The 12,987-nt window shown below is 36.1% G+C and overlaps 1 long non-coding RNA gene across 2 annotated transcripts in view; it reads left to right on the top strand.

The window, feature by feature from the left end:
• LOC144373164 (uncharacterized) overlaps positions 1 to 12,136 on the top strand; it is a 35,977-nt gene extending 23,841 nt beyond the window's left edge. The window contains exons 2-4 of one of the 2 annotated variants that reach the window (XR_013432912.1): positions 3,177 to 3,307; positions 7,616 to 7,681; positions 11,728 to 12,136. This is a non-coding gene — a long non-coding RNA (uncharacterized LOC144373164). Of the gene's footprint in view, positions 1 to 2,520; positions 3,308 to 7,615; positions 7,682 to 11,727 lie in introns of those variants that run through there. The other variant, XR_013432911.1, reaches the window with a different exon arrangement.
• Positions 12,137 to 12,987: the final 851 nt, after the last annotated feature.

The raw sequence follows: 12,987 nt of genomic DNA, 5'->3' as shown, positions 1-12,987 counted from the left end.
CTCCTGGTTTGTAGACTTTTTGAGGCAGAGGCCATAATTTATTCATCATTCTCCACCTGATGTACAGGTTTCAGTTCTTGGTGTATTGGAGGCAAACAATGAATATGTATGTGCCAGTCCCCATTTTCTTCATCAGAAACAAAACAAAATAAAACGGAGACCTATATCCTATTGTAGCAGAATAGGATCCTCATAAAGAAGTTTACTAAAATCCAAAGACATGAAAATACTTTCCAAATGAAAGGCGGCAAGTGAATAAAGGAACAGCAGAGGTCAAACTTAGAGAGCTATAATGATAGGGTTGAAAATCAATGAAACTTTAGCCAAAAAAGGTCCCACAGCTGGAAAGATAAAGGCTCAGTTGCACACAAACATGACAAATTGAAAGCAGGGCCTCATTCATGGGCTTATGACCCGTGCAGTCATGCAGAAGTCTGGGCCTGGTTTAATCCTCTGCTTTCTCTGTGTTGAAGTTCATAGTATTTGGTGTGTGTGTGGGGGGGCGGAGACAGGGGAACTGGGAGTTGAACTCAGGTGCATTCGAACACTGACACACATCCCCAGCTCTATTTTGTATTTATTTAGAGACAGGGTCTCACTAAGTTGCTTAGTGCCTTGATGTTGCTGAGGCTGGCTTTGAACTCTGATCCTCCTGTCTCAGCCTCCTGAGATGCTGGGATTAGAGGCATCCACCACCATGCCTGGCTTATGATACTTTTTGAATAAGAAAACCCAAAATTTCTTTTTGTGTTATAAGGTCATGTGTGTGCTGCTACAAAACTAAGTTTTGAGAGAAATAAAAGTCCCTTAATTTCCCCAAAGTTCAATGCTTAGGATTCTGTGTCATATTAACATCCTGTATATATGCACACATGCATGAATTCACACATGTTATGGATTGAACCCATGCAAGGGTTCAATTCATGCAAGGTGTGTGTTCTAGTTCTGAACTACAACCTTATCCACAATGTAGCAATGTTCTTGATATACTTATCATGTCTACCTTCTGTGTGCTTTCTTTGAAAAGTTAAAAAAAAAAACAACCTTGCAAACACAGTTTTTCAGTCCCTCTTATTTGGCCTTTTATCATAATTGTTTAATTTTACAACATCATATATAAATGACTAAATGGTAATCCAATTTAATAAATGTATTTCTAACTTTGTCATTCAGCATTTTCAACAATTCTTTTGTTCTTATTATTTTTCTGCCCCAGTGATAAAGCCTGCTTTTGGAAGCAACTGAGATTTAGAAAAACAATACAGTGGAGAAAATGGGACCTTTTTTTCTCACAGAATTAAAGTTCATTTACTCCCCACATAGTGAGAGTAATATTTGTAAAATAGCAAATAATGTACTTTCCATCAGACACTTACTCAGTATAAATTATTCGATTGTTTTTCAAATGACTTTGATGTCTGTGTCAGTCTCAATGGCATTTTAAAATCAGGTCTCCATAGGTTCCTGTGAGTTCCTAACCTACTTTGATCAGAAACATCTAGGAAATTGCTTTAGCAACTATTTTGTCATGTTTTTTTGAGACCTGGATTTGTTTTCTTCCAAAGCTGTCAGGAGGCACAGACAGGTTTATAAATAGAAATATCATGACAACTGCCTATTCACTGAAAGAAATGTATTCTGTGTGCCTTAGCTGTAGCATACATCCTCTGTAACATTTCACACGCTGGCCACAGAGAAGGGAGCCACTTTTTGTTTTAAGAAATAGAATGCCAATCAAAGTCCAACCAGTTTTTTTGGGAAGTTGATCCTCTTGTTTTCAAATTTGGTGTTATAATTTACTGGTAATTCTCAGGTCAGATTAAAACAATTTCTGGATGGTAGCATAAAATTATAGCAAAATGGGAACAGTCCAATAGATTGTTCAAAGACATTGAAGAACTAATCATTTCTAAGGTATATCAGGCAGATGACTTCCTGTACAAATGTAGTTATATTATCAGTATTGTATTCTAACACCAATTGCACATATACCATTTCAAAGATCTGATATTTCTTAAAAATAATCTGGAAGATCCAATTGGCAGAGTGTGTATCAGTTATATTTCAAAAAGAATCATTCTGCAGGGAGCATATTAGTTGATTCTTGATTCCAACCTCATCATTATACTAAGCAATCTACAGAAATATTCATTGAGTTCTTGCTGTGCACCAAGGGTTATGTTATACTCTCTGTATTTATTATTTCATTTAATTCTCACAAACTTCCTGAGAAATGAATGCTATTTCCATACCAATTTTAGAAGTAAAGGGTTCTGATTTAGAAATAAAAAGAATCTTTCTCTCCAGCACTAACAATAACAACAACAACAAGCATGAAATGATAATGCTTGCTGATTTCTCTTGCTTAGATACTTTGCCTATGGCCAATTTCAAGCAATCTACATGATGTTACTGAATGTAGGAAGGGTAAGTGGTGTCCACATTCATCTCCTGCAAGCTGTTATCATCAGCTCCAGCACAGGACTAGCTGTGTAGTTATCAATCACACAACATTTCACTTTCCTGCTAATAATATTGGAGCTGGGTCCTATAAACATTTCTCCTTTCCTATTTAACTCTGTTAGTCTTTGGTGACAGACAGCATTAGAGGGACAGACAAGGATAGGAGGATTGGTCTTTATTCCCTGGTACCCATATGGAAGCCAGTAAATTGACAAGCAAAAGATTAGCAGCTCTGGCAGAAAGTCCTCTGCCTGTTGGTGAATAGTTCCTATAAACCAGCTCTGACCCATGCCTTTAGTCTTCAAAATTCTCAGTTCTTTTTTTTGTTTCATAGCTTACACATATTTTCTGTTTCCTGCATTTGCAATTTTTGATCTTCTTAGTTTCTTCTTTACCCTCTTATAATAATAAGCCATATAGTAAATTCATCACATCATCACATCATTTATATTACTAACGTGGTTTCTGTTTCCTCTCTGGACATTGATTGACATATGACCTTCATAAAATAACCAAAGATATAAATTAAAACAGGATGCTAACCTCTGACCTTTGATCACAAGTGTCTTAACATCCTATCCAAGGATGAAATGAAGCCATTTTTTGTGCTTTGCCTCATTGCTCATAGAATGAAAGATTAGTTCAAATCTGAAATTAATAATAAAATAAAAATAACAATAATAATCTTACATTGCTTATTTCATATGAGAAAGGTGTCAAGATCTTTGCTGTGGGGAAAAAAATCATCCTCAATCTTCTCCTTTGAAGTAGACAGTCATTTTAAAGTTAAAGAATACAAAGCCAAGGTATGTGCCCCTAACAGACAACAGAGATGGACCTCTAGGTAAGTACTTTACAATTTATTCCCTTGATAATTGCATTTCACTGCTTTAACAAAACATCTTTTGCTATAATTTTATTCTTTGTTTTCAAAATTTGGGGTTGAGCCCAAAGTCACTCTATCACTGTGCGATATCCTCAGCACTTTTTTTTACTTTAATTTGGGACAAGGTCTTACTAAGCTGAAGAGACTGGTCTTGAACTTGTGATCTTCCTGCCTTGGTCTTCAAAGTAGCTGGGATTACAGGCGTGCATAACTGTGCTCTACTCACTACTGTCTGTAAGATCTTCATTTCAAAGAAATAAATGTCTGCTAGAAAAAGGAAATAACTAGATGATAAATTCATAACATTTTGATTTGTTCCAAAATTATTTTATGTCCTTACATTAGATGTTCAGAATATTCTGGAATAAAAAAAAAATGCAGATAGTTTTTCAGTCACTTTTTCCACTTGAAAAAAAAATGACTTGGAAACTAGAAAACTTGCTACATTTGGTGAACACTGGAATTTTCCCAGCTAATGCTAAGAATAAAAGAGTTGCCAAATTCTTTAATTATCCTTAATATTCAATTCTCAAGTATAATGAATTCCACTTTCACACATATCTGAGAAAATTACATGGGAAAGTTAATATATTGCCTTTCACTAGGTTTCAGTGAATACCTCAATGTGAGAGCAGGATTGTCTGAAATCATTGGCAGACTCACATTTATTCTCACAGCATTTGGATCAGATGTCAACCTTGCTCACGTCCACTGCTCTGATTCTTTCATACCATAAATTAAAGAGACGGGCTTCTAATGGCACTATATATTTACAGTATGATCCTGTTTTTAGATCATGGAAATCCTCGTATGCCTTATAAAACATGTCATCTACTTCACCATATTTTCCAAAATTCTTGCATTTAAGCAGAGGCACATGACTCTGACAGTGGCAGACAGAGTGATTTATTTTGTTTCCAAAACGAAGCACTGAGGCAAGGTGGCAAACACCTATAATCCTAGTGGCTCAGGAGGCTGAAGCAGGAGAATTGCAAGTTCAAAGCCAGCTCAGTTAACTTAGTGAGGATCTATACAACACAGGGAGACCTTGTCTTTGCATAAAATATAAATAAGATCTAGGGATGTTGCTCAGTGGTTAATCTGGGTATAGCTACCAGTACCAAAAAAAAAAAAAAAAAAGAACCCAGCAGTTTTCTTCCCCATGGTGCCATCAAAGTGTGTGCTCTTGGTACAGATACCACAGGTCTTCTCAGCCTTCATGCTATTGATATTGTGAGCTAGGAAAATCTGATTGGGGGTGGAGCAGGATGGTTTTGCCTATTGTAGGATGTTCAGGAGCATCTCTGACCAGTACCCTCTATAACCCTCTAACATTTTCTCCAGTTGTGACAATAAGGAAATATATTCTAACATTGCCAACCATTCTCTGGGGGACAATTGCCCCAATGTGAGTTACCCTAAACTACAAGATGGGGCTTCTATCCACCTGGTTCTCTGAGAGACTAAGTGGAGTGAAATTTCTCAATCATCTGTAATTTGTAACATTATTCAAAGTAAAACACCCACACATATATACATACATTCAAGTAAATAAGAAAAACAAAAATAGGAAAGTAAAAATTTTGTTAAGCCAATGCAATTTAGGAGTTGTTTCTAAATGCTATAGAACATATGCTAATTAAGGCATATTCTGTACATTTTTTTCCATTCATTGATGTCCATGGCTTTAATTGATCCTTAATGATTGACTTTTTATATTTTATACACAATTTCTTCTCTAACATCTATGAGCATTATCCATCTTCCAGATTGACATCACCCATTAGTGATTATAAAAACCATGAACTAATGTATATTCTCTTGTGATGTGAGCTAACTTAGAAAACTAGGGATCATCTTATCATCTTTCTTTGCCTAATCTGTCAATAATTCCCATGACTTTTCCTTCAAAAGTATAACAAAATTCTCCTTCTCTTCTCTCTACTTCCTACTAACCAAGAATTATTGTATCTGGTCTGGATTAGCACACAATATTGTCACTTCCTAAATCATTCATGTGATATGTTTTCCACAAAACAGATAGAACAATTGATTAAAAATGAAAATCTGTCTACAACATTTCTAACTATAACTCTTAAATATTTTTAATTTTTTTAGGCTAAAGATCAAAATGCATGACTTCTGGGGAGTGCTCTGACTCTATAGGCTTATCCTTCATCTTTTCCCCTAGAAGTCTCTAATAGTCACCTTGAGGACTACTTTTCTATCCTCAAATTTGCTAAGCCTTTTGTCATTTGAGGTCACTGTGCAGGTCTTTTCAAATACCAGGAGTGCCCTTAGCCCAACACAGCTTTCTAGCCAGCCCCTAAACATTCCTCAGATTACAGTGCCAAGGTTACCTCTTCAGGTGAATCTTCTCTGAAATTCTCACCTCCAATGGTTAACACTACTGATCAATGACTCCTCTCAAAACTGGATCATTTTCCTCAAAAGTAATTATATCACTGAATTTATTCATCAACACCTGCTTATCACTAGATTATAGACTCTCCAAGGAAGGAAACCCCTCTCATTAGCCATTTCTTTGACTTCCTGACACATTATACCTGTAATCTAGGTATACTGCCTAGATTACAATAGTCTCTAATCATTTTTTGATGGGAGCAAGTAAGTAACTTAGTTCATTATGGTAACAAGCAAAATTTTATTCTGTAAAGGCAGGAAAAAATCTGAGATTTCAATCCATGTTTCCTCACTTCTGTCACCCATAGGAAAAAGTAAGATTTTCAGCATTAAAGGAATTTCAGTTATTGAATATTATGTGGTATATTCAGCTGATGTTTGCTACAAAGACAAAATTTAACAGAATTCTTGAAAAACCATTTATGTAAAATCCTAAAGAACATACTTATAGATAACAAATCATAATTCTGCATTAATATGTTATATACTTTCAGTTTTGTCAGCCCATGTTTCTTTGAATTTTCAGTTTTATTTGTGTGGGTGGATGGGCAGGTGTGTGGCATCATGTGCACATCAGCATTGGTACAAACAATACATCCATGCTGAGTAACTATGCATATCTAACACTAGCAAGGCACTTAACACCAAATTAATTTCCTGCCAAAGCCCCTGCATCTGTGTTTCGATTACTAAAATTCTAAATTTAGTGGAAAATATAAGAACATTTTCTTATTATTATTGCATTAGTATTTCCAGGGCAAACAAGAATAACAACTAAAATGGTTATTAGGGAAATGGCATTTCAGTGTGAATTTATGCTTACCAAATATAAGTGTCTTATTCCGATGGCATTCATGTGATTGGCTCTATTTTGGGGACAAGCATTCCAAGATATAAATGTTCCCTTCAAACACAAATATACAGCAATAGCTTCCACTTAGAATCAGTCTCTTTGTCTTCAACTAGACTACAAATTTCTTAGAATTTAACATTCAGGCATTTTTATGAAACATGCTATTCTCATATGGATGTTTATCTTAAATATGCATGAATGAAGATATTTATGGTTAACACTACTGATCTCAACAGACCTCCCAAGACCCTTTCTGGCCACCTCTTGGTCCATAATAGGCATGCCCTCCACCTGGCCATCCACACTAATAAGCTGGGTCACTAATGCTCCTTTTTTAATGAGGCCCTCCTTTGTCAGCCCAATAAGTAATTTATGTATTGATTTCAAGTAAGACTTTCTCCAAGACTGATAACAAAGTTGCTTGTAAATGAATTCTTCTCTTAACTCTGCAAAAATTCATTTTGATCTTTTAATGAAGGATTAGAGAATTTCCAAATGCTTTTGAAATGTGAGGGAAAACATACATAAATACGGGCATTCAAGATGCTTGTGGTTTTTAGAAGTATCTTTTTTATTAGTACTATATGACTTTCCGATCTTGTATTATCTCCACAGAAGGCAGAATGGTATCATGAGAGGTAATGCACTTCTTATTCTGTTTCTATCTTGCATTTTTAATGCTTTGCCTCTGCATCATCAGATTCTGATACTACTGTATCTTGTTGAAGTAGATTAGCAACCTTGAGTGCCTCTTACTAAGCACACCTAGAGTTGAAAGGGTATTGATCTCAAAGCAATTCCATTAAGTCAGTATGCAAGTTAAACCTGAATTTAGATGTTCTTATTTAAAAAAATCAATTTTGTTCTGAATGCAAAACAGAACAAAAATATCTACATTCTATGTTATTATAAACTAAACATACACACACAATACCCAGAGCCTAAATACATATGATTTTCCCCCAAATTAATTGATACTCATTATTTAGGTTTTGGCTCTAATGTCACATTTCAAGGAACCATCTCAGATGTACCAACGAAAAGACAAAAGTAAGGTAAGATTGTCTGCATGCCTGCCTGCCTCCCTCCCTCTCTCCCGTGCTTCATTTCTCCTTCCCTTCTTCTCTTTTACTCTCTCCCTTTCTCATTCTAACTTTGGCCTTTTGCATTCATAGTGTCACCGATGCTGTCATTCCTAGCAAATGATCTCAGTATGTACATTTGTTTATACATTTATTTTTATTAATCCTTTCACATGAACATTTCATGAATGCTCTCTTTCTTTAACCTGCTCCCTGTGAGCAGGTATTATATGCGTTTCCTCCCCCATTGTATTCTCACAGCCAAGGAGAGGGCCAGGCATGCCATAAGATTTGATTGAAAGGTTTCAATAGATGACTGAATAATGGAAGCATCCGATTTTCAGCAGAAGATAATTTGTCATCTCAGTGCTCCTTGAATTAGAATGAGTTGGGACTAGTTTAAGTTCTGCTTTAATTTCTTCCTTCATAAAAACCCTACAGGTGACCCTTGCTATGTAAGAGAACAGTGTTTACGGCTACATGAAACAAAGCAAAACAAAACAGAAACAATACAATCATAAAAATACTCCCTCTGCACATTGCTAACAGTAACAGGCTGCTAATCCAATTAGCATGCATGCAGTTGTGGTTTATAAGCAGCTCTTAAATGAAAAACTTATTTGAAGGGTAGAATCTAAAAGGTAAGATGGAGAAAATCACTATTTTATTAGCATGAGAGTAACTGGATATGCAGTGTCACTTTTGTTGTTTGCTTTCTTTTTTGTCTGCCTCCTAAACCCTGGCATACCTGTGCCTTTGTTTTTGTTGTTGTTGTTTTTGTTGTTGTTTTTTCCTCCTCCTCCTCCTCCTCCTCCTCCTCCTCCTCCTCCTCCTCCTCCTCTTCTTCTTCTTCTTCTTCTTCTTCTTCTTCTTCTTCTTCTTCTTCTTCTTCTTCTTCAGTAACCTTCAAGGGTATTTCTTTGACTTGAAACTAAATGACCTCTGTGAAACTGACTTCTGCTTATCATTAGAACTTGTTGACTAACATGTCTCTTTTTTAGCAAAAATATACATAGTTTTAAGACACTGATACCTTCAGTCTAGTCCTGGGTTTCCCCCCTTAAAAAGGAAGGATATAGATGACCCCAAACGTTTCTTCAAGCACTGATATTCTGTGAAATAGCTTTATGCAATAAGACAGAAACCCATGTGTAAGAGTTTGCAATAAAACGGCATTATATATTAGAACAGCCTAAGTGTATTCAACAAGTATCTATTGAAAACCTACGGATGCTACGCATGGTGCTAGGCATAATTAGCAACCAGCAAAGGAGGGAATGCAGAAGAGGAAATAAAAAAGTTTGCAGGGATTAAATAATTTCATTGTGGTCAAAGATTTTCTGTTGGGGTTGGCAAAGATACTAACCACTTTGTTCAAATACCAAGTCTCCTTTAATGATCAATTCCAGTCCCGTTTTCTCTGAGAAATCCATTGACCCCATGGTCTCTCATTACCAAGAAGTCTGGTTGTCTTTATAAATGGCAATGGATTCATTATTTCTGCTGTTTCTGAGAATCCAAGGATTTAAGCACTGCCTTCTTTCTTTTAAATTAAAATATTTTTTAGCCCTAAATACTATGTTTATCTTCGAGTTAGCAGAGTAGGGAAAAGGAGAAGAAATATACAAACAAACAACTAAACAACTCTGTAAAGTTTTAGATGTGATACTGATTTAGAACCCTGTGACCATCCTCAAATAAACTTTACCTGCTATGTGAGTTTTCCCGTGACATATTTGTAACAAGCTCAAATGCACAATGAGATATGCTTTGAGGGTTCTTGAAAGGGGTGTAAGTAAGAGCAGTGGGTAGGATATATAGTACATGCTGGACTCCTAGGTGGAGATAACTAGAAACTAAAACATTACTTCCCAGTGCAAAAGTGGGTTAGTCTTTATTTATGGTTCAACTTTGAGCCAAATGTGTTTAAGAAGTCTTGGAATAGAAAACTTTCAAAAGGAAGTTGCTGGTTTTAGAAAGGATGGAGATAGGAAAGTGAGAAAGAAAAAAAAGGGATAAAAGACATGTATAAAGAGCTGGCAGGATCTGCACTGCTTCAACCATGAGACCTGGTGATCTCCCGAGAGGCCCATTCCCCAGGAGTTGCTTGGGCAATGGCAGGAGCAACACAGAGATAGCAAGATGGGTGGCTCAAGTAAGGGAAAGGCTGGAGGTTCAGCCTTGTCTTCTTACAAGTATGAGATGGGAATCTGTGGACAGGAGAAAAAGCTACTCAAGTGGTCGCTGACATGTTGGTTGAAATTAGAGGGACTGGAGCGTCACCCTCAGTCCTGGGAAGGGAACACCACTCATCTCCAGGGGCGGTTTTAAGAAGACCCCAGAGGTGGAAAGTCAGGGAGTGATGTGGGAGACTATTGCCTTGGAGTTGACTTTGCAGAGAAATCTAAAAAATGAAAGCCACTATTTAATTTTTTTTCCATTCCACTGAATATTCCTACAGGTAATATTTGAACATCTCATACAGTTATCATCCAAATAGCGATGGAATTCAAGGCCCACATATGCGTACCTTTAATTCTGTTGAATTCATGTGGGTCTGATTTTCATAAAATTGTCTCCATTTAATTCAATCCTGATCACTGCCTGGCCCTTGAGGAGAAAAGAATACAATATATCACTTTATGACCATGAGGCATAAAAACCTAGAGCCTGTTTTTCAAGATCCCACGTTCATTATCCTCTGGGGGAAAAAACTGAGGTTTTTATTGCCAAATTCCCCATCTTCCCTAGAGAAATGAAGAGTGCATGCCTTTTGAACTTAAATTTGTGACCATATGAATCTGGCCAGGTATTATGTATCAGGTATTTGTTCAATAATTTATGTATTTATTCAACTACATGTTAGATGTATAAAGACAGAAGAACTAATCCAGAAATTTACCCAGTTTCAAATCCCTCCCACCTCCTACCTCCCACCAAATTTATATCTTTTTTTTTTTTTTAGTGCCACACAAAATCCTTCTTTAGGAAGTAAGTCAGTTAATTAGCTTACTAACCTCTACTTTGAAAGTAAAATTATCTCATTATGCCAGCCATAAGATGCTCCAATAAATTCGCCAACGAGACGTTATAAAGTAACACTGCTGGTGTTTTCTGTGCATAAACACAGAAGTTATTGACCTTTCCAACTGAACATTTTTAAAATTTGGTATTCTGGAAAATTTCTTCATATAAAATGGGTTTCTGTCTACATACTATTACTTCCTATTCTTTGAATGAAATTTGTATCAGCTAAATTAAGCTATCTATAAGGCAAATATTGATCACACACTTCAATGATATATTTCATTTTTAATATTTATGTATAGATATGTATATTAGATATGAGGGAATATTTTAGTACAGAGTTATGTGTAGGTCTATTTTACTTTTATGCATGAGAGCATTTAAAGTAAGCTCATTAACTCCCCAGAAGAGAATTAATTGCAAGAGCATTTAGAAAATAGTAGAAAGGTGATTCTGTATAAGCATATAGAGGGTTAATTTCTCGTGAGTGAATATGCTTTTATTCAAGTTAATAGAGGCTACATGGATGTGTCAATAATACAATTTGACTCAATGTTTCCTCAAGTATAAGGTTACATTTTGCACATTTCAATTATAATAAAAACATGAAAATTGCCAACAAATAAGACCTATTAGGTTCTCTAACTTTTTCTTGGAATAATGTAAAATCATTTATGTTTTGTCCCCATAAGGATTTTCTTAAGTAAACTCTTTTATTCAAAAGTTACAATATAAGGAAAAGTGTCTTGGGGACAATATTGTGAAACCCACAGGCTTTTTTTTTTCTTTCTTGAAATCCAGTCTAAGTTTCAGATTTTTACTTTCCAAACCACTCCTAACTATTATCTTCTGCCACTCATTTTACAATACCTTATGTCTGAAGAGGGTTAATGGTCCAGAGAGGCACAGTAGCTATGAAGATTTTAAGCATCAATTTGCTTACCAGAGACAATAATGCTCTGTGATTTGCATAAAATGGTTTTATCCCTCAGAACAACATTCCCATCTGCTTTTGTAAAGATGAAGAAACCGGGGTTCAGGAGCTCAGAAGTTATCATGCTATTGAACAACAGCAAAAAGAAAGCAAAGATCAAAGAAGTGGCATAGCCAAGAACCTCTCCAGAACTACTCAACTTTCTGCAGAGCTCTTCCATGATGCGTCTCCTGGAAACTACAAGTGAGGTTTTGCCGCAGAGGTACTGAAGATAGAAATAAAACCCCACAACACCTCAAGTCATAGTTTCACTATAGAAGCTATAAACAAAAACTCACCTTGTGCTGTCTTCTACAGTGGTAAATCAAGCAAGAGGGTCCAGGTATACCTCTATGCAAACAGTTCTCAAATGGATTTATTGTGAAGTTATCAAAACATATGCCTCCTAGATAAGAGAAGAGGTGAAACTGGCCAAGAAGTCTAAAGACTGAACATAGAGAGCAGTGGAAATGTGGTGAAATGTTTTCCTGAATGTCCCAAGAATAATGGGGTCAAAATGGACAGGGAACCCAAAAGATGCAAGTGCTGCCACTAGACCAAGATGAGAAGTGATGATTGTCATCAGAGTTAACAAAAGGAAAGTCATTGTTGGTTCCTATGGTTTGAATGTTTGTGTCCCCTAGAAATTGTTAGGATGGCATTCTAACTCCCAAGATGGTGGTATTAAAAAGTTGAGCCTTATAGAAGTCACTAGTCACACAGCAGAGCCCATATATTGATACACTATAAACCTTAGGGAGCTAGCTTAACCCTCTCCACTATGTGACAATACAGCAGGAAGGCACTTTTCCATAAAGCAGAAAGTAGGCCCTTAGCAGATATTGAATCCACTGTGATGTTGATCTTGGACTTCTCAGCCTGTAGAACTGTAAGAATTAAATTTGCATTCTTTATAAGATACACAGCCTATGATATTTTGTCACAGCAGCTCTATGGACTAAGAAAGTGATCTTGGTAAGAGGAGGTTGGTAGAGTGACTGGAAGGAAGACACCTAGTTACAATGAGTTACAGAGATAATGGAAGAAGAAAACTGGGAGCAATGAATTTAAATAGGGTTTTACTTTTTCCTTGTGAGATTTGGTATGAAAGAAAGGAGAGAGATGAGGATGTTAATGAGAGGAAAATGAGCCCATATTTTTAAGATAGGCGAAATTTATGTAAATAAAAATGATTCAATTAAAAAGAAAAAAACACTCAGGAAGGAGAAGGGAAAATTATTTGTGCAACATTATTGAGTAGGCAATAGGGGACAGGCTA

The sequence above is a fragment of the Ictidomys tridecemlineatus genome, unplaced genomic scaffold, assembly GCF_052094955.1.
Source record: "Ictidomys tridecemlineatus isolate mIctTri1 unplaced genomic scaffold, mIctTri1.hap1 Scaffold_277, whole genome shotgun sequence".
Lineage (NCBI taxonomy): Eukaryota > Metazoa > Chordata > Mammalia > Rodentia > Sciuridae > Ictidomys > Ictidomys tridecemlineatus.
This window is presented reverse-complemented; position numbering and strand designations above follow the sequence as displayed.